Source organism: Hyaena hyaena, unplaced genomic scaffold, assembly GCF_003009895.1.
Source record: "Hyaena hyaena isolate Hyena2069 unplaced genomic scaffold, ASM300989v1 scaffold_229, whole genome shotgun sequence".
Lineage (NCBI taxonomy): Eukaryota > Metazoa > Chordata > Mammalia > Carnivora > Hyaenidae > Hyaena > Hyaena hyaena.
This window is the reverse complement of record NW_024080861.1, coordinates 896972-915934: the sequence shown is the minus strand read 5'-3', so window position 1 is coordinate 915934 and position 18963 is coordinate 896972. Positions and strand designations below refer to the sequence as shown.

The 18963-nt window shown below is 45.1% G+C and overlaps 1 pseudogene; it reads right to left on the bottom strand.

The window, feature by feature from the left end:
• Positions 1-1444: 1444 nt before the first annotated feature.
• Positions 1445-1802, bottom strand: LOC120239364 (annotated as a pseudogene).
• Positions 1803-18963: the final 17161 nt, after the last annotated feature.

The following is an 18963-nucleotide window of genomic DNA, read 5'->3' as shown; positions in this document are numbered from 1 at the left end:
GCGTTCTTTGTCCTTTTCTACAACAAATGGATCTCAAAGGTCAGGAATGAGAAGATGAAAGCGGATCTTTAATCTGCTTCAATTCATTGGTTAAATCATGGTACAACATCGTTACCCATGGCCCGCGAATATCTGCAGCCAGTGTTCTGCTCAGAGGATCCTCAGCAGAGCTTCTTTCTCTCTGCCCCCACTTTAAAAATATTTATTTATTTATTTTTGAGGTATGGGAGTAGAGCAGAGAGAGAGGGAGACACAGAATCTGAAGCAGACTCCAGGCTCTGAGTGGTCAGCACAGAGCCCAATGCAGAGCTCGAACTCCATGGCTCATGACCTGAGCTGAAGTCGGCTGCTTGACCAACTGAGCCACCCAGGCGCCCCTCTCTGCTCTTAAAAGAAAACTGGAGAACCTCCTGCAGCTCCAAGGTAGAGTGGGGGGAAAAAATGCAATGGAGAGAGGGGAATTCAGAAGGAAAACTTCAAACACCCCCTTCCCTATAGAAATATTAATAGTAAAAACAATAAGGCTAAATTGTATTCAAGCACTTTCTATGTGTCAGGCACTGTACTGTACATTTATTATTTTATTAATCTTCACAACAAGCTTTTGAGACAGGTATTATTATCATGCTTATTTTGTGAATAAGAAACAGGAACTTAAAGAATTTAAATAATTTGCTAATGCTGGTAGTTAGGGAAGCTGGAATTCACCCCAGGTTTGTCTGAGCTTAGCGACAGCCACGTAAGTGTGTTTCTTTGTCCTTTGCTGTTTTCAGTATTTAAGAACAAGGCCCAAGTCTCATGAGTTGTTTGACTCAGAACACCTGGCTTGGGGTCATGCATACTATGTGGAGACAGTAAATATTGGTTGATTTGGAAGGAGAGATAGTCAAAAGGCACTAGGATAGGGTTATCACACTTGAAAATAGAGCGCAAATGAAGGGAAATTCCAAAGCCAACCAAAGGAAAGCAGAGCGGCAAGAGCTCTTGCACAGAAGACACAATGTATCATTAAAAGTGTTTGCATCAAGTCAAAAGACTATTTTAAAGTGGATCCACCATGACTCCCTGCTTGCGTCTTCCTGAAATTTATACATTGAAGCCCTAACTCTCAATATGACTGTATTTAGAGATGGAGAGTTTAAGGAGGTAATTCAGGTTAAATGAGATATAAGGGGGACCCTAATCCAATAAGAAGAGGAGATACACCTCTCTCTCTCTCTCTCTCTTTTTTTTTTAGGTTGCTTTTTGAACCGCTTTATTATATTTACAGCATGTAATAAACACCTTTTCATGTAAGTTGATGAAACTTTCCTGTGGACAGAAAACCTTCCAGACTAAGGCAAAATGAAATCCCTAACCAGAAAAATGACGAACACCATAGGTTCACATCAAGAAAATGCAACTTTGGGAAGGGGGTGGGGGTTATTATTATTAACCTTGGCGTTCAAGGCATAAGGCAAAATTCGTCTTATGGTCAGGAGGATCTCCTATAAGAATGCACAAACTGTACCTCAACTGCAGCTCCCTAATTTGCCTCCTTAACTCTCTCATCTACCTCCTGAACCATCCCATACGATTTGCATCTCCAACTGTCAGGTCAAGGCTATTGACAAGCCTATTGGGCATATCCTTTATATCCTCATGGGCAGGTGGGGTCCAGCCCACTTTAATATTTCCTCCAGGCTTCTGGCCTTCACCACCTCCCAAAGGGTGAGCTTCTTCTTCATCTGCACTGGAACCTGCTCTTCTCCTTTGCTTTCCCGGGGAACATGTTCCATGTTGAGATTTTTTTTCCCTGCTTACTTTTCCTGCAGGGATCAAAAGCACTCTTTCTCTCTTAGCCTTGCGATCTGCTGCACCCATGGACCTGAAGACCATCTCTTGAATGCAAATGGACAACTTGCTGGGCGAGGGAGTCAAAACTGCTTGCTGGATGGTGACGTGGTTTATCTATAAAGAATTTCAATGTGGCTGGGACCCACAAGCCTTTCTGGAGCTCACCCTCCTTCTACTGCCCACCAGTTTATCAACGTCTCTCTTTTTCTCTCAGTCTTTTTTTTTAATTTTTTAAATTTTTTTTATTTCTGAGAGAGAGAGAGACAGCATGAGCGGGGGAGGGTCAGAGAGAGAGGGAGACACAGAATCTGAAACAGGCTCCAGGCTCTGAGCTGTCAGCACAGAGCCCGACGCGGGGCTCGAACCCACAAACCATGAGATCATGACCTGAGCCGAAGTCGGACGCTTAACCGACTGAGCCACCCAGGCGCCCCATCTTTCTCTCTCAGTTTGAACACAGAGATGGACACGTGAGGACACAGCAAGAAGATTGGTCATCTATAAGAGAAAGACAGGTCTCACCAGGCACTGAATTTTCTAGCACCTTGATCTTGAACTTTCAGCCTCCAGAGTGGTGACAATACATTTATGTTGTTTAAGTCCCCCAGTCAGTGGTACTTACTATAACAGTCTAAGCAGACTAATATAACTGGCCACCCTACATCGTGTGGTCAGAATTATATGCGTAAAACAATACACAGATCTCATGCTTTAAAAATGCTTGCAAGGTCCACCCAGTGACTTATAAGTCCAAACTCTTTAGCTTGGAACCCGAGGCCATCCTCCATGTCACTCCTGTAGCAGCCTGCCCAGGCTGCAGGCCTTTACCTCCTTGTTTGTAGCAAGCATTCAGTGATCTTGCTTGTGTTCTCAAAACACATCTGGCATATTCTGAAGATGCAGTGAAGCCCGGCGCCTTGGGGCAGGGGAGGGGGGCGGACTGCCAGCAGTGTGTCATGTCTAGAAGATGACTTGCATGTTAGGGGACAGCAGGATATGACAAAGAGGAGCCATGTGGCAGACACAGTGACTGCCTGCCTTTCTTCCTTGTCAATAGTCCTCACCGAGTTTGGGAGAGGTGATAGGCCCAGGTCCAGAGCGAATAGTAATGTGTAAGCTAAGGGTTAGCAAGCTTGTTTCATAAAGGGCCCGTTGAAGGTAAACATTTTAGGCTTTATGGGCCATCTAGTCTTTGTTACAGCTCAGCCTTTCTAGCTTGAAAGAGGTCATAGGTCATAAACTAAAAAAAATGAGCATGACTGTGTTCCAATAAAACTTTATTTACAACAGCAGTCAGTGGGCTAGATTTGGCCTGTGGGCCATAGTTTTTCAGCCAGTTCCTAATGCACCTACCAATCACAGAGCACAGACATTGTTGATCTGAGTCAAATCTGGAACTACTTTTAGATTTTCTTGTGATATGAAGGAGGGAAAATGGCACTTTTTAAAAGTCTTGCTGTTCAAATTGTAGGCTTTACACCAATAGAATCAAATTGTAGGCTTTACACCAATAGAAATGCAGAATCTCAAGGTGCCTGGGTTTCTCAGTGGGTTAAGTGTCCAACTTCGGCTCCGGTCATGATCTCATGGTTTGTGGGTTTGATATCTGCATCGGGCTCTGTGCTGACAGCTCAGAGCCTGGAGCCTCCTTTGAATTCTGTATCTCTCTCTCTCTCTCTCTCTCTCTGCTTCTCCCCCTCCCGTACTCTCGCTCTCTCAAAAACAAATAAACTTGAAAAAAAATGCAGAATCTCAGGCCTCACCTCAGACCTCCTAAATCAAAATGTGCATTTTAATAAGAAGCTCCAGTAATTGGAAGATACGTTATAGCTTGAGAAGCACTGGCTGAAGCCACTGCCGATCAAACTTCTATTCCTTGCAGCTGAAAGCATCCCTAACTTACACCAACAAGCAGGGACCACGTCATGAGCAATCTTACGTATTTTGCTAAGGACTTCGGTTTTGTCCTGAAGGAAAAGGTGTTCTAAGCAGGGAGTGAGATGATAAGTTTTTGGACGTATGTCTTCTCTCGTATGAAACAACAAATGCCTACAAAATACAGCGTGTACCAAAGAAACAACTCCTGTTATTTATCCTGTGCTACAAAGTTAACGAGGTAGGCTGACAGAATTCAAAAGCTGCTTCTTCCGTAAGACCTGCTCTCCTGTCTATAAGCCACTGCTCCAGGACCCAGGGGGATGTTCTACTTCTAGTATATTCTTAGGGCTCAAAAGTGGCTGCGGGTTGTAACTCCTGGATTACCGTTTGGAACCTGAGTCTGGAAAGCTTTAATTGATTATAGCCGCATTGAACACTGCCACCACCCAGCTTGGTTCATTTACTTTCTGCATATGTACTCACCTGTCCCCAAGACTATAAGCAACTTCATTGGAAGCAATCATATTTTAGGATTTTTACATTCCTTCCACAAGTGAAAAATTGGAGTCAAAGGATCTAAATATTACCAATTTTTTCACAAGATAAGTCTCACATACTTTATGTTGAGGCTCCAGCACAACCCAGGAATGCCTTTATAGAGAATTAAGTAGACACATTTGCTCTCAGGGCTGCCCCATTTACCAAGTCACCACATCCTCCTGTGGTTTGTTTATGAAGAGCTAAAACCCAAACAAGCACTACCTCCAGCCCAGTTACGCAGTGTGTGTGCGTGTGCTTACACGTGAACAGCACGTCATAGTAAGATCTTTATAAACAGCATCTCATTAATTCATAAAAGCCCCTAGGAGTGGGTAAATTAGTATCCTCATATTACTGATAAGGAAACTGAGGTACAACGTATGGATGCACCTAGCATAAGATCACATAGCTAGAAATTTGGGGCTGGTGGGCAGGAGGTTAGAATCCCAAACCCAGAGCCTGTGCTCTGAACTGCTAAGCACTGTTCGCACGAACAGAACTCTGGTATATCAAAGGCCAACGTCTCATTGCCTTATTTTCTTTCCACCTGCAGGCACTAGGATTTACATGTGACAAATAATTTATCCCAAGCCCAGGGACAATGAAAATAAAGTGTCAGGGTCACTGACTCCATGGTAAAGTTCAGTCAATGACAATTTCCATATTTACCTTTCCTCAGTAGGAGCTAATGAGTTCATCTATTAGTATTAAGACTGAGGAAGTACTTTTATTTATTTGTTTGGTTGGTTGGTTTTAGTTTTGAGAGACGGAGGGAGAGAGTGTGTGAGTGTGAGCGGGGGAGGGGTAGAGAAAGGGAGACAGAGAACACAAGGCAGGCTCCACACTATGCAGGGCTTGAACTCAGGACCCTGAGATCAGGACCTGAGCCGAAGTCAAGAGCTGGCCACTTAACCAAATGAGCCAGCCAGGTGCCCCATTCCTGGGAAAATACCTTTAAAATCAAGTGAGGAGATATTACTTTTTTCTTCTTAGCAGTTAGAGTAGAGAGTTTTTCTCCATCATTTCAGAGTCTACAGGAAAGATTGTGGAGTGAGTGCCGTAAAGATGATCTTATTAACCTGTCTATATTCCAGAGGCTCTACGGCAAAGCCTGTGACCACATCCAAGCCGTTAAACTAAAACACAGACCACTGAAGCCTAGAGGTGGTGGTTTGTCTTTGGATTATTCTGATCATCTGTCGCAATTTGCATTGTAAATCAGCTCCTAGTTTCCCCTGAGTCTGCCATTTTCTGAATCAATGAGACCTCTGAAAAGGCACAGATCATCTCGAACAAAGGCCTTTCCACTCCAAGAGATTAGAGCAACGACTTGTGCCCTGCAAGTTGACACCAGAGGACAGGCTTGTGTGTGTGCCTTAGGATTTCGCAACTGTTCCTAAAGATTTTTCTTCACTCCTGACATTCGTTTTGGCCTCTTCCCACTCTTTCTCTCGTCTCTCTTCCTTCTCTTGTCTTTTGTTCCTCTTCTGCCATCACCCCGTTGCTCAGACTGGGAACCCAGAAAGATCCTTTCCTGAATGCAGTGAATAACCAATCCTGCAGATTATACCTTCAAAATAGATCTCCGAGCTACTTCCCTATTTCTTTACGAGTCTCCTCCAGTCCAGCCACCATCATTTCTCCAGGTGAATGTCAGTCCCCGGAGACAGACACCTGGTGATACCACCTACAGTGGCTTTTCCATTCAACTCCTGCTGCCGCTTGTGCTCATACAAAAGTCAAAGTGGCATGCACCACTCCATTGTTTAAATCCTCCACAAGCTTGCAGTGGGCCTCAGAATACCTTCCAAATCCACGTGGGACCTGGCTTTGCCCCAGCCTCACCGGGACCTCTCACTGCACGCTAGCCGGACCAAGCTGCCAACCGTTCCTGCAATGGGCCAAGTTCTTCTCCATCTCACTGACTTCTCTTCCGCTTTTAGCTCTCAAGAAATCCTTCCACTTACCTACCCACCCATCACATCCTTTAGGTCTTTGCTCAAATATGACTTCCTCAAGAGGCCTTTCTAAACTTACACTCTAGCATCCTAGGCCCCTCACCCTTGTTTCCCTAGGACTCTTCATAGAATTCCTTTGTGTTTGTACGTTTATGTATTTACCTCTGGCCTTTCGTGATAGATTATAACCACCATGAGGTCATGGACCACAACCTCTGGGTTGATGACTTAGCATTGGGTCAGGTCTATGGTAAGCAAGGCCTCGGTTATTATTTGTCAAATCAACATAATCTGCAATACATGCACATCTCATGAAATACAAAACGGGTGTGTCTTTAGAAGACAAAAGAAGAAGCTCATGGGTTCTCAAAGATAAATGATAATTTAGTGGTGAGCTCTAGTGGGCCAACCCACACATTAATACAAGGCTTCTTTCTGTGAAATGAATAATAGAAATGGAAATATTAATAGGTTTGAGGAGCTATGTGGCAACATTACTTAAAAAAAAAAAAGATGTAAAGGTGCACCTGGGTGAAACAGTTGGTGAAGCGGCCAACTTTGGTTCAGGTCATAATCTCACAGTTCATGGGTTCGAGCCCTGCATTAGGCTCTGTGCTGACAGCTCAGAGCCTGGAGCCTGCTTCAGATTCTGTGTCTCCTTTTCTCTCTGCCCCTCCCCTGCTCGCACTCTGTCTCTCTCTCTCAAAAATAAATAATAAAACATTTAAAAAATATAAAATAAAAAAGATGCCAATATACATACCAATATCTAGCACAAACACAAACACAAACCTTTTTATGATGATTTCCTCCAGCAATGTCACATGCGTGAGCTTCAGTGACGTAATCCAACTTCCTCATGCTACTAGTTGAGCAGCAGCAAGTATGAGACTAGTTCTCTCTTAGCCTAGGACATGAGCTTTTTCTAGCCTAGGAAAATTGCCCACATGTCAGTGGTACTTTTATATACACAGTCATTTTAGCCAGAACATTAGACATCTCTTACCCTGGGTACCAGTATATAGAACAAAACAATTTAAGGCATGAAGCTAACGGGTAATTTTACTTCCTTGTTTACATATAGACACGTTAGTAGTTAAAGAGCAGAATACGAAAATCCTAGACTTAAAATTAACCCGTTCATTACCAAATAACACTTCCCGTAGCATTCCTCAATAATGTTATTTTTCAACACATAGCACATTTCCTAAGTACTTTTATATCTAATGTAATCTGATCTTTGTGGCAGGTATTATTATCCCTATTTTACGGCTTGCAGTGGTTAATAAACTATTATCTCTCAACTCCAAAGCAACTCATTTATACTTTGTTTTCTGATTCTGGGCGGAGACTCTGGAAGCCCTATTTTCCCTGTGGTTATCTCCCTATAGGGATCCTGGAGAGAGGCGGGAAGGCAGGATTAGGCGAAGGGACTCGATCCCCCCCTGTTTGCTTCTTTTTTTTAAATAAGATTTTTAAAAAATGTTTTATTTATTTCTGAGAGAGAGAGGGAGAGAGAGCGTGAGCAGGGGAGGATCAGAGAGAGAGGGAGACACAGACTCTGAAATAGGCTCCAGGCTCTGAGCTGGCAGTCAGCACAGAGCCCCACGCGGGGCTCGAACCCATGAACCTTGAGATCATGACCTGAGCCGAAGTCGAAGTCGGACGCTTAACCGACGGAGCCACCCAGGCGCCCCTCCCCCTGTTTGCTTCTTGCTGCTCGCGGCCCAGCTGCTCTTCACTCAGGCAGTGGCCCTTCGTTCGTTCCAGTCTCCAGTCTCCAGCTTCTTCCACTGCCCTCTGCAGCCTCGTTGCTCCTACTCAGGAGCATCCGCAGCGTACGGGTAGTGCTCCCTCTTCAAGCGCTTTAAATGCCACTTTATCATTCCATAAAGCTGGTTTATTTTTGAAGGGAGGGTCATACTGCAGCAATTTTGCAATCTGTCGTAAGTGGGGATCTAATCCAATCATTGCTAGACCCGGAACAAAACATTCACGGGGTGTTTCCAACTATGCAACGCGCACGCGCAGAGCTGGCCCCTGCCTTGCCCGTCGGCTTGCAACGTGACCACGGAGCTGCCGGCCCCCAGATGCGGCCCCAGAGCCCGGCTCGCCTCGCCCACAGTGAGCTGCAGGTGCCACAACTCTGCCAGCGCTCTTCTCCGCTACAACTACAGGGAGATTTGGCCCGTGCAGCACCCGGGTGGGCGTGGAGGAGGGTATTGCACTAGCATAGCAGCACCCAGTTTATAATAGAAAGTGGTTATCCAGATGCTTCAAGATGAACTGGCGAGAGCACGGAGTTCAGGGAAAGATTTAAAAGACAGTCGTAGATTCGGGAAAAGATGTCCATGGGACTTGTGAGTCCCAATTGTATTTTAAAAAAAAAATTTTTTTTTAATGTTTTATTTATTTCTAGGAGAGAGAGAGAGAGAGAGAGACAGCGTGAGCAGGGAGGGTCAGAGAGAGAGGGAGTGACAGACTCTGAAACAGGCTCCGAGCTGGCAGTCAGCACAGAGCCCGACACGGGGCTCGAACCCACGAACCGCGAGATCATGACCTAAGCGAAAGTCGGACGCTGAACTGACTAAGCCACCCAGGGGCCCCATGAGTCCCCATTGTATTAAGTGCTTGTGCAGTGCTTACCTTGTTGGCACTGCTCTGAGTGCTTTACATCTCTTAACTTAGTTATCTTCCTAATAGCGTCCTGAGGTAGAGCCCCGCTAGCATCCCCCTCCCCGCGTGCCTTTCCCTTACGCCCCCCTCCACGTGCAGACTACTCCCCACGCCTCCTCCTCATGAGGAGCCTGAAATTAAGTCCTCCATTAGAAACAACCTCAGGCTGCACGTGGTCCCCGTTCCAGGAAAAGCCTCAGCTGAAGCCACCCTCGGACCACCCTCGGATCTGCCAATCAAAAGAAATGTGTAACATTCCTGTGGTCTTGGAGAGCAGTCAGGGCTGGGAACTGCAGGTAGTTACTTTGTACAAACTTGCCAATCAATCACCGCTTGCATAAGCCCCACAGTAGATTCTCTGAGCCCACCTCATAATTGGTCATTTTCAAAAGACTCTCAAAAGGCCATGATTGGGTCCCGGCAAAAGTAAGGGACGCCCCGCAGATACTGAATGGTCAAAACTGTTACTATGGGCGTTGTACAATTATGATTGGTGCTTATGTAACGATGCAAAACATACAACATGTGCACGGTAACACCCCTGCGCTTACCCCATAAAAACCCTGCTCGCCACTGTTTGGGGCTTCACTTTGCTGGCACTGCGCCGGGAGACAGGTGAGCCCCTGCTCGAGCTTGTAATAAAGACCCTTTTGTTCTTGCACCGGTGCCGGCTCCTTGGAGGTCTCTGGGGACTCACGATTCGGGCATAACCCTCACATGCTCTTCCCCGTGCGCCCCCAGCAGGTGTACGCCCCTCCCCCTGCCCCCTTCGCCCTGTGCCCCTCCTTGTATACTCCTCTCTGTAAATCCTTCTCAGGGGGCTGAAAGAAAAAGTGTGAGCTTAGAAACATGACCTAGCTTCAAGTGATTCCTGGCAGGGACAGCTCACTTCCTATGTGAGTTTGGGCAGGTTATTGAAGTTTCAGTTCCTTCCTTCCTTAGTAAAATGATGCTAGTCCCCAGTTTTCTGCTCCGGCAGCTAATGGCATCTCCATCCCCAGGGACCGAGGCTTAAAGCCTGGGATTCATCACAGACCCCTCGCTTTCTGACTCCCACACCCAATCCAGTAGCAAACTCTGTTGGCTCTACTTCCAAAACATCTAGAATCTCATCACTTTTCATGACCTCTGCTGCTACCACCTTATGTGAGCCACTGTTATCTTTTGCCTGAGTCACTGAGTTGTCTCCCAACAGGCCACCACCTGAAAATCATAGTACCTGAGTCCACAGCTACACCGATACTCAGATGTCTGTGTCTCTCTCTCTCCCACTCCACTGTACCCTGATAGTTACCAGGACCAGGGTTGACCTTGATCACGGGGGTCTCGGCAGACAGAGAAGGTGTTTGGAAGTATTACATGGCCCCAGCTGTTGTTTGTCAACCAGCCTTGCTGAGCAGCAAGGATGCTGTATTCTTTGGGCAAAGGTCACTTGGGGCTGGAATACATTACCCAGATGCGTGGCCAAATTAAGAACTCATGAATATTGAGTGTCCCTCACATATTTTAGTATTGTGAATATCAGGTATCCCGGCTCTGCTATTTCTTCCCATCTATGATCTACTTCGTCTTTCTAGCATACCTCACTTATCACTAATTTATTTACATGAGCTTACCTATGAGTTTCTTCCATCCCAATTGTTTTCTTCTCCTGCTGAATTGAATATCCTAAACAATGTGGCAAATGCACATTACAGCCTTCTAATGTGTCACATGTTTTAGCGATTTGTCTTGATTATTGTCTGCTCACCCGACTGGGACAGATGTGCCACGAACAGAGAATTTTTCATCTGTGTTTTTCAGCCAGTGTACCTCAGCGCCCACATGTGCACCTTGTACAAAGTAAATACTTAAAAAATAAAGGCGGAAATACGGATAGAATTCTGAAAACCATGAAGTGAAATAAGGCGTGAACTGCATTAGCGCGGAGGGACAGTGAGTTGGAACAGGAAGAGATGAAGAAAGTGAAAGCCGGGCCCTGCAGCCCTGTCCTGCGGATGCCAGTCCCTCTCCCGGCAGGGGTGTGGGCGTCACCGTGCTCATTCTGAAACTGCAGGGGTCACCTCCCCTGGGATTGGTCACATTTATTCCTTTGCTCTCAAAGTCGCTTTTCCTTTGCCCACCTCACTCTCAGTCGTACTAGTTGTAATCATAGATCTTAAAGTAATTCAATGAATCAGCTGTCACGGTGGTACTGAGACTTCAAAGCCATTGTGAGGACTGGTACTGAAAGCGACTTCAGGTATTTCCCGTGATGAGGCTGTGCTTCACTCACACGGCCATGTGACAAGTAAGGGGTTGCAGCCTCAGCACCCCAGGCATGGACGGGCCTGGGGCCCCGTGTGAGAATGTTCTGTTGTTGTAACAAAGTACTGCAGACTGGGTGGTTTAAGCAAGGGAAATTTGTTTCTCACAGTTCTGGAGGCTGGGAGGTTCAAGATCAAGGTGCTGACTGCTACGGTTCTGGTGAAGACTCTCTTCCTAGTGAGGGCCTCCTCCTCACTGTGCTCACGTGGCCTTTCCTCACGTGTGTGCGCAGGGGGAGCTCTCTCCCTTCTCCTATAAAGCCATCAGCCCTGTTGGATTAGGGCCCCGCCCATACGATCTCATTTCATCTTAATTACCTCCTAAAGACTGTCTCCAAATACAGTCACATTGGGAGTCAAGGCTTCAACATAGGAATTTGTGATGGTACTGACTTCAGTCCATAGAAGCCCTGATTTCTGCCGAGCAAAAATATTTTTTAATGTTACTTATCAGCTTAAAAAATTATACATTTCTTATGAAATCCACAGTTAATCCTTTGCGACTCTGGTCCTGCTTCACCCATTTACTTGCATATCTCCTTCAGAGATTTAAGTTTTGACCCTTGGCCTATAGGTTTAGTCAACAGCTAGATTTTTCCAGAATGAAATTTGGGACATACACTACCATGAGTATGCATGTACTTATGGAGAAATAAGACAAAATGCCTGAGGTTAGGATTGTTCTGGAAAAGCATGGAGATATGTATAACAGTGATGATAAATGACAAATGATAATTCTCTGTCTTTATACCCCAGTGGTTTGGGGAGGGCTTAATTTAGCTTGCTGTTTAATGCGTCTCACATTCAACCAAAATCTACTTGTTAAGTTAAATTTTTGGATACTGAGGAACTTGTCAGTGTTGGAATATAGAAAATAACACAGGTGGAAAGCAGACACAGCTTTCCACAGTAGAACTTTGCAAGTTTTCTTTCACCATGAGCCAAAGCAAGAAATTTAACCTTAGAACTCTGTACACACAGGGGCGCCTGGGTGGCTTAGTCGGTTAAGCGTCCAACTTTCGCTTAGGTCATGATCTCGCGGTTCGTGGGTTTGAGCCCCGCATCGGGCTCTGTGCTGACTGCCAGCTCAGAGCCTGGAGCCTGCTTCAGATTCTGTGTCTCCCTCTCTCTCTGATCCTCCCCTGCTCACGCTGTCTCTCTCTCTCTCTCTCTCCTAGAAATAAATAAAACATTTAAAAAAAATTTTAAAAAAAGAACTCTGTACACATAGATGCACCTTGATCTCTTCTAATTCTATTCTATTCTATTCTATTCTATTCTATTCTATTCTATTCTATTCATTTCTACTTCTATTTCTATTTCTATTCTTATACAATGTCTGTCATGGCTTATATAGTTGGTTTCCAAAACAGGAATCAATTGCAACTGGTAGTTTGAAAAACACTATTCTAGAGGACCAGTCCACTAGGCTTCGATTTCCTTTCTGTTAGGAAATATTGTGGTTAACCTGAAGTTTTTTTCTGTTTTGTTTGTTGTTAAAATACATATAGATACTAGTCTTGGCTAGAATCTGGAAAAAATGATTTCATACTCTTGGACACTTATATCCTGAAACTTTTTTGGTCACAGACCAGACATTTGCAGAACTGGAAGTGGTCAGGTCAGTACACATCACTCAAATTCTAGTGCTCATGTGAAAGCTCCCAGTGTTTGGTAATAGGGGCCCTAGAGAGGTAAGTCACAAAAATGGATTTTTCTGACTTTTGGCTTTTCTGAACATACCTAGTCTTCGACTTAGTTTGCTAACAGCCTACTTGCCAAGATCTCATTCTCCCTTGAAAAGCTCACAGCGTGGTTTTTATTTTATTTTGTCTCTCATTTCCTCCCCATATTTTCCAGGTCACAGTACCACCGTTGACTTGGTGATTGTGGTTTGAGGTCACCAAGAAGCTTAATCTAGTGAGGGAGGGCAAAACCCCCAAGATTTTATTACACACCTCAATTTGCCTTCTGATGACAAGGAGAGCTTCAAAGGAGCTCAATAACTGGTAGAATTTTCAGTGGACTTCCGTAGGGAAAATTAAGGTTGAATTTGCTAGTTGGTGAAGAAAGGTGGATCACGTGCTGCCATCTATGGGCGATACTGTGAAACAGCAGAGTTTAAGTGTTCGCAATTTTTAATGCCACTTGTTTTTTTTACAAAATCTTGTTTTGGAGGGGACTATAATTAGGTTCACTTATTTTCCAATATTTTATTTCCCAGGCAGCTTGGCTTCAAGCTAAAGCATCTGTAGATGGGAATGACCCATCTTTCACCCTCATGAAGCTTGTCTGTAAAGTAGACCAAGGAAAAGTGGGAATTCCCACTCCGTCTCATTACTGTCCAAGCCGACATACTTCCCCTTCAGGATGGTTTGAGGGAAGGCGAGACTGTCTGCTTCTGTCAGAGAGATTTCAAAGAACGTACTGTTCCCATGCTTTAGATCTCTCTGATTGCTTCATGGGTCTCCTGAAATGACCAAATCTTATGTGCAAAGGGCAGCTTTAATGCAAAACAAAATATTCCCGCCCTCTTTGGAAGCCTGTTGATTCTAAATGTGAATCGGTGTATTTATTAGTGAGGGAAACAGGACATCTGGGCCCCTGCTGCTTCCATATTTAAAGGGTCCCTGTTCATTAAAAAAAGAAATGAAGACATACCTAAGTAGGGTTAACAAAATTGTACATCTAAAATGTTTACAGTAGAATATCATTATAATTTTTACCAAAAAAATGCAATGCACTTTGTCTTAATCATTACATAAATGTAAGAGTTATTTTAAAGTATTAATTCATAAAGCACTATAGCAATATAATGAATTGCTATTGCCATGACACACAAATTTAAAGCAAAGCCCTCAGCACAATACAAGGATACTTCTGTGAACAAAGCACATTAAAATCCCTGACTCTAGAACATACATTCTAGTGGGGAGGGAGGGGATACACAATGGATAAATTAAATTAATTGTATGTATAGCATGGGGAATAAGTGCTGTAGAAAAAACAGGGTGCAAGAAATGGAGATGATGAATGGGTGTGGGGTTGAGGGTTGTGGTTTTGAGTTGAGTGGTCAGGGTATGCCTTGTGGAGCTGGCGTTTGAGCAGAGACTTGCAGTTCCTGGTGAGATAGCCATGTGGGTATGAAAAGGAGCATTCCAGCTGTGCAAAGGCCCTGGGGCAGGAGTGTTCTGAGGTGGGGGTAGGGATGGGGACTGGGAGGAAATGAAGCTGAAGAGAAATGCTGGGAGAGTGGCTTCGCCGTGGCTCATGGGCTTTTACTTTTTTACTTTGGCTTTTATTCTTAAGTGTAATGGGGAATCATTGAAGCCTTTGAGCAAATGAGGAATGGGATCTGATATAGCTTTTAGAAGAATTATGAGCTGCTAGTTTGAAAATAGGCCGCTGGGAGCGAGGGCAGAAACCAGGCATGGCTAGGAGATGAGTGGAGAAGCCCAGGAGGGAGATGATGAGGCTCACGCTGAGCTCACAGGGGAGACGATAAGAAGAGACCTGGTTCTGGATATAATCTGAATAGGAACCAGCAAGGTTTATGGATATAGATCTGTTGTGAGATCTGAGAAAGAGAAGGGTCAAGGATGGCCTGAGGCTGTTGGCCCGAGCACTGGAAGGCTGAGCTGCCATCAACTGAGATGGAGAGGACTGAGCATAAAGTAAGTTCCAGGAACATATCACAGCTTCTCTTGGTCCTTTCAGGGAAGCTTCGGGTCTACATGGACAACCTCACTGGGACTTAGAATCAAGAGCCTAAACTTACAGCTCTTTGGGGCACCTGGGTGGCTTCGTAGGTCAAGTGTCCGACTCTTGATGTCAGCTCAGGTCATGATTTCACGGTTCATGAGAGCCAGCCCTGAGTCTGTGAGATGGTGCCCCGTATCAGGCTCTGCACTGACAGCATGGAGCCTCCTTGGGATAATCTCTCTCTCTCTCTCTCTGCCCCTCCTCCTGCTCCTGCAAGAGCTCTCTCTCTCTCTCTCTCTCAAATAAACATTTTTTAAAAGTTGTTTTCTTAAATAAATAAATTGACAACTATTTGACTACAAAGCCTTCCTCAGTGAGAAGGCCTTCCTGACTCCATCTTCGTAGAAAGTCTTCCGGTTCCATCCTGGCTAGCAGGTGTCCCTCATAGACTCCTTCATACTTTGCACTCCTTCACAGTGTACATTGTAGTTATGATTTCACATTTGTGTGATTATTTGCTTAATTTCTATCCCTCTTCAAGGCTCTAAGGGCCATGCACGTGGGGAGGGTATCTGTTTCTCCTTCCAACCCTAACCCCACCTGCTGGACACGACTGGCACATGATAGTCTCCCAAGAAATATTAGCTGAAGAAAGGATAGATCAGAGTGAGATTTTAAGAGCCATACAAGACCCTTAGGAGCCCAGGATTTTTAATCCCTTGGAACTGCCCAACTACCTTGGGTTTATTTAACTACCTAGGTTGCTTTAGGTCATGGATTTTTAGGTGCTAAACACAGGCAGTAGCGAATGCGGCCTGTTGTAAGACGCAGCTTTGGGGGCCGGGGAAGGCACAGGGCCTGGTTACGTGCATCCTGAAAGAGCAAATTTGCTTTGTCTACCTCGCCTCTGTGCCTGATCACTTTGTCCCAATCACTCGCTCTCATTCCCTCTCCCTCATCGTGGTCTGGATAGTTCGCTCACCAGCGATTCCACTGTGGAGGCATCAGGAGGAAAGGCACTAACTGCCTCTTCCCCCCACCCCCCACTCCATGCTCCTTCTCCCAGGGCCACACGAACCTGGCCTGGGCTCCGGGTCACTTATACTTCTCACCATGGATTTTTGGAGCCAAAGAGAAGATGGGAGGTCCATGGATTCAATAAGGAACGTACCTCCTCGCTCTCCTCTGTCTCAAAGTTCACACCTTCCTTGTTTTTCACATGTATGTTACATGTCTTCTGGCTCTTAATTTCCTTCTCACCCCCAAGTTTACTCTAATGCAGGGTTTTTGAACTTCAACACTATCGACATCTGGGGCTGAATAAGTCTTTATTGTGGCTTGTGGAGCAGATGTGCGGTGTACAGTGTTTAGCAGTATCTCTGACCTTTATGCTACAAATGTTGATAACACTTTCTTTCTCAGTTGTGACAGCCAAAAATGTCTCCGGACATGGCTAACTGTCACCTGGGGGGGGGGGGGTGGGTAACATCAACCCCAGGAGAGAGCACCAGTCTCATGTGTGGCTATTTTGTAGAATGCCTTTTGACACCCTGCCCTGTAAGGCCTCACTGCTCTTGCCTTCTTCTGACCCATCTCCTCAAGTCATCCTGTTCTGTTAATGATGCTCAATTAGAAGGATGGTGCTGACTTCTCTCTCCACCAACCACTTCAACCTGTAGCCCTCAAAGCTGCCCTTATAATCACCAGCATCCCAGCTTTCTGATGGGTTTTTGAAGCGAGGATGGTGCTGTTCTTTTATACATTGTCTGAACATTCACCCATGTAATAATCATGTTTTTATTGTCTGTATTCAGTATTTCCCTTGTTAACTTATGAAATGTTTTTTGTTGATCATAATACTGATGATGAAGAGCTCACAAAAGTTGTTAGATGCCAAAATAATCTTTGGCAGAAAGTCCTGGGAAACTCCCAGGCTAGTGGGAAAATTACTGGGTTTTGTATGATATGACAAGCTATCACGAATCCTGGGAAGGGAGTTGTGAGCTGGTCTGCAAATGGGGAAACTGATGAAACACAATGTGTTATGAAAAGTTACATGAAATGTGTGGTTCAGTAGAGAGAGAAACAGATCTCAGCTTTCCAGACTACAGTCAGAGAAACGGGAGCTCGGAGAAACTTAGAGCCTAAGGGTCCTCAAGAATTCAACAAAAGTCCCTCATTCAGGAAATAACAGAACATAGAGCCAAGAGAATAATTGCTTTGCCCAAGGGATGTAAATAGCATTTGGAGTCCAGATTTGAACTCGGATCTCTCAATTCTCTGCTCTGATTTGTGATGACGTTTCCTCAATCCACGGCAAAATGAGAAAAGTCAGGACAATTTGGAAAGATTTTTGTAAATATGCATTAGTTACATTTTTAAAACTTTCCTTTATCTTGAGATGTATGCCCTTTAGGCCCTTCTACGTGTGTGTGTGGGGGGGGCGGGGAGAGTGAGAGAGAAAGGGAGAGAATTGTCTCTACTAACAAATAGTGGCTCTTGATGTATTTGGAGTTTTGGGGGTTTTCTTAATTCCCTTATTTTGGCAATTCCAAAGCAATTTCCCATACCACCCCTTTAAAACAACAACAACAAAACTCTGTGAAGCACTGGTATAGAGCCCTTGTATCCAGAGAACAGTAGAGCTTCTTAGACTTTCCTAGAGTGCAGGGCAGGGTACGCAGGCCTATTGGGGGAAAGAAGATGGAGACCCTCAGGTGGGCAATCCCTATAAACAATGCTGTCCAACAACCCAGACCTGGGCTTCTCTGGAGTCACCCTTCTGCCTTCCCTTCACTCCCTCTCAGTGAATCAGAACTTTCTGGAGTCCTTCAGCAAGACTCCTGACATGGCGCCCCTCTGGGTCACTAAGATGGCTGTATCAGGTCTGACCAGATTCTTCCATGGATCTAGCTGGAGAGGGTGGGTGTTGAATTCTGAGTCACCCCTTATTTTTTCTGGATGTGGCTTCGTCTAGAATTCAAAAGATTTAAGATACTAGTTCTCCAATTTTCTTAACCCCTCTGCTTGAGAAAAGACTACCAAGATCCAAGGAAAAACTTTTTGATCCTTCTGGATCAAAAGTTGTACAGTAACTGGTCCTTTGTACCCTTTGCCTCTAGCTTGTGTTTGCCCCAAGAAAACGGGAAGCCAGGTTACCAGAAAATCTTCATCAGGCTTGACTCCCCACCGAAATGTCCTGGCATACCAGTTTGAGCAGACTATTCAGATTCCACATTTACACCTTAACAGAGGTTTCTGAAAACGTCAAACAATTAATCTGAAGAGGTGAGTGAAATGGCCGTCCACCCCCTCCCACACACACACAGGCCGCAGGTAGCTGGGAGTTGGCACACTATAAGGCTGTGAGTGCCCTTCAAATCATGTGGCCTCAGCAGCTGCCAGCCAGCACAGAAGGAAGGATATGATGGGTTTTAAAAGGGGAAGGTGACAGTGGCATGTCTCAGAGATGCGCAAGTTTTCAAAGGAAAAGGAAACCAAAAAAGGAAAGAAATACATGGTCAACATTTGTCTGTATATCCTCGTCATCGAGTTGAATTTCTATCCATCCATCCCACTGTGTGAGGGGCCAGATAGCTCTTCCCGGGGTAGACTGTTCTAGAAGAGTGACATCTGAGCAAGGATGATGCTGCCTTTACATACCAGCTATTACTTAGACTGCTGCAGGGGGTCCCACATGAGTTCCCCCTGGGAAAAAAAAGACTGCAACCCCAGGAAGCAGCAGCTGCAGAGAGAGAGAAGGGAACTAGCAATTATAGAGCTGCTTCATGAGGGAGGCCATGCTTAGAAGCTGTGCATGCGCTTTTCTCATTTTATCTTCATGGAAATCCCATGGGGAGAGTATTAGTAACCTCACTTCGCAGATAAGGGAACAGCTGCATAGAGAAGTTAGGTAACTTACCCCATCACAGGGCTGAAAAAGGACAGAACCCAGGTGCAGACCTAGACCTCCCCATCTCCAATCTTTGCACAAGTGGTGGGACATCTGGTCACCCAATGCCTTTGGGAGATGGGGCAGGGAACTGTGGTTTCTGAGCCATGTTGGG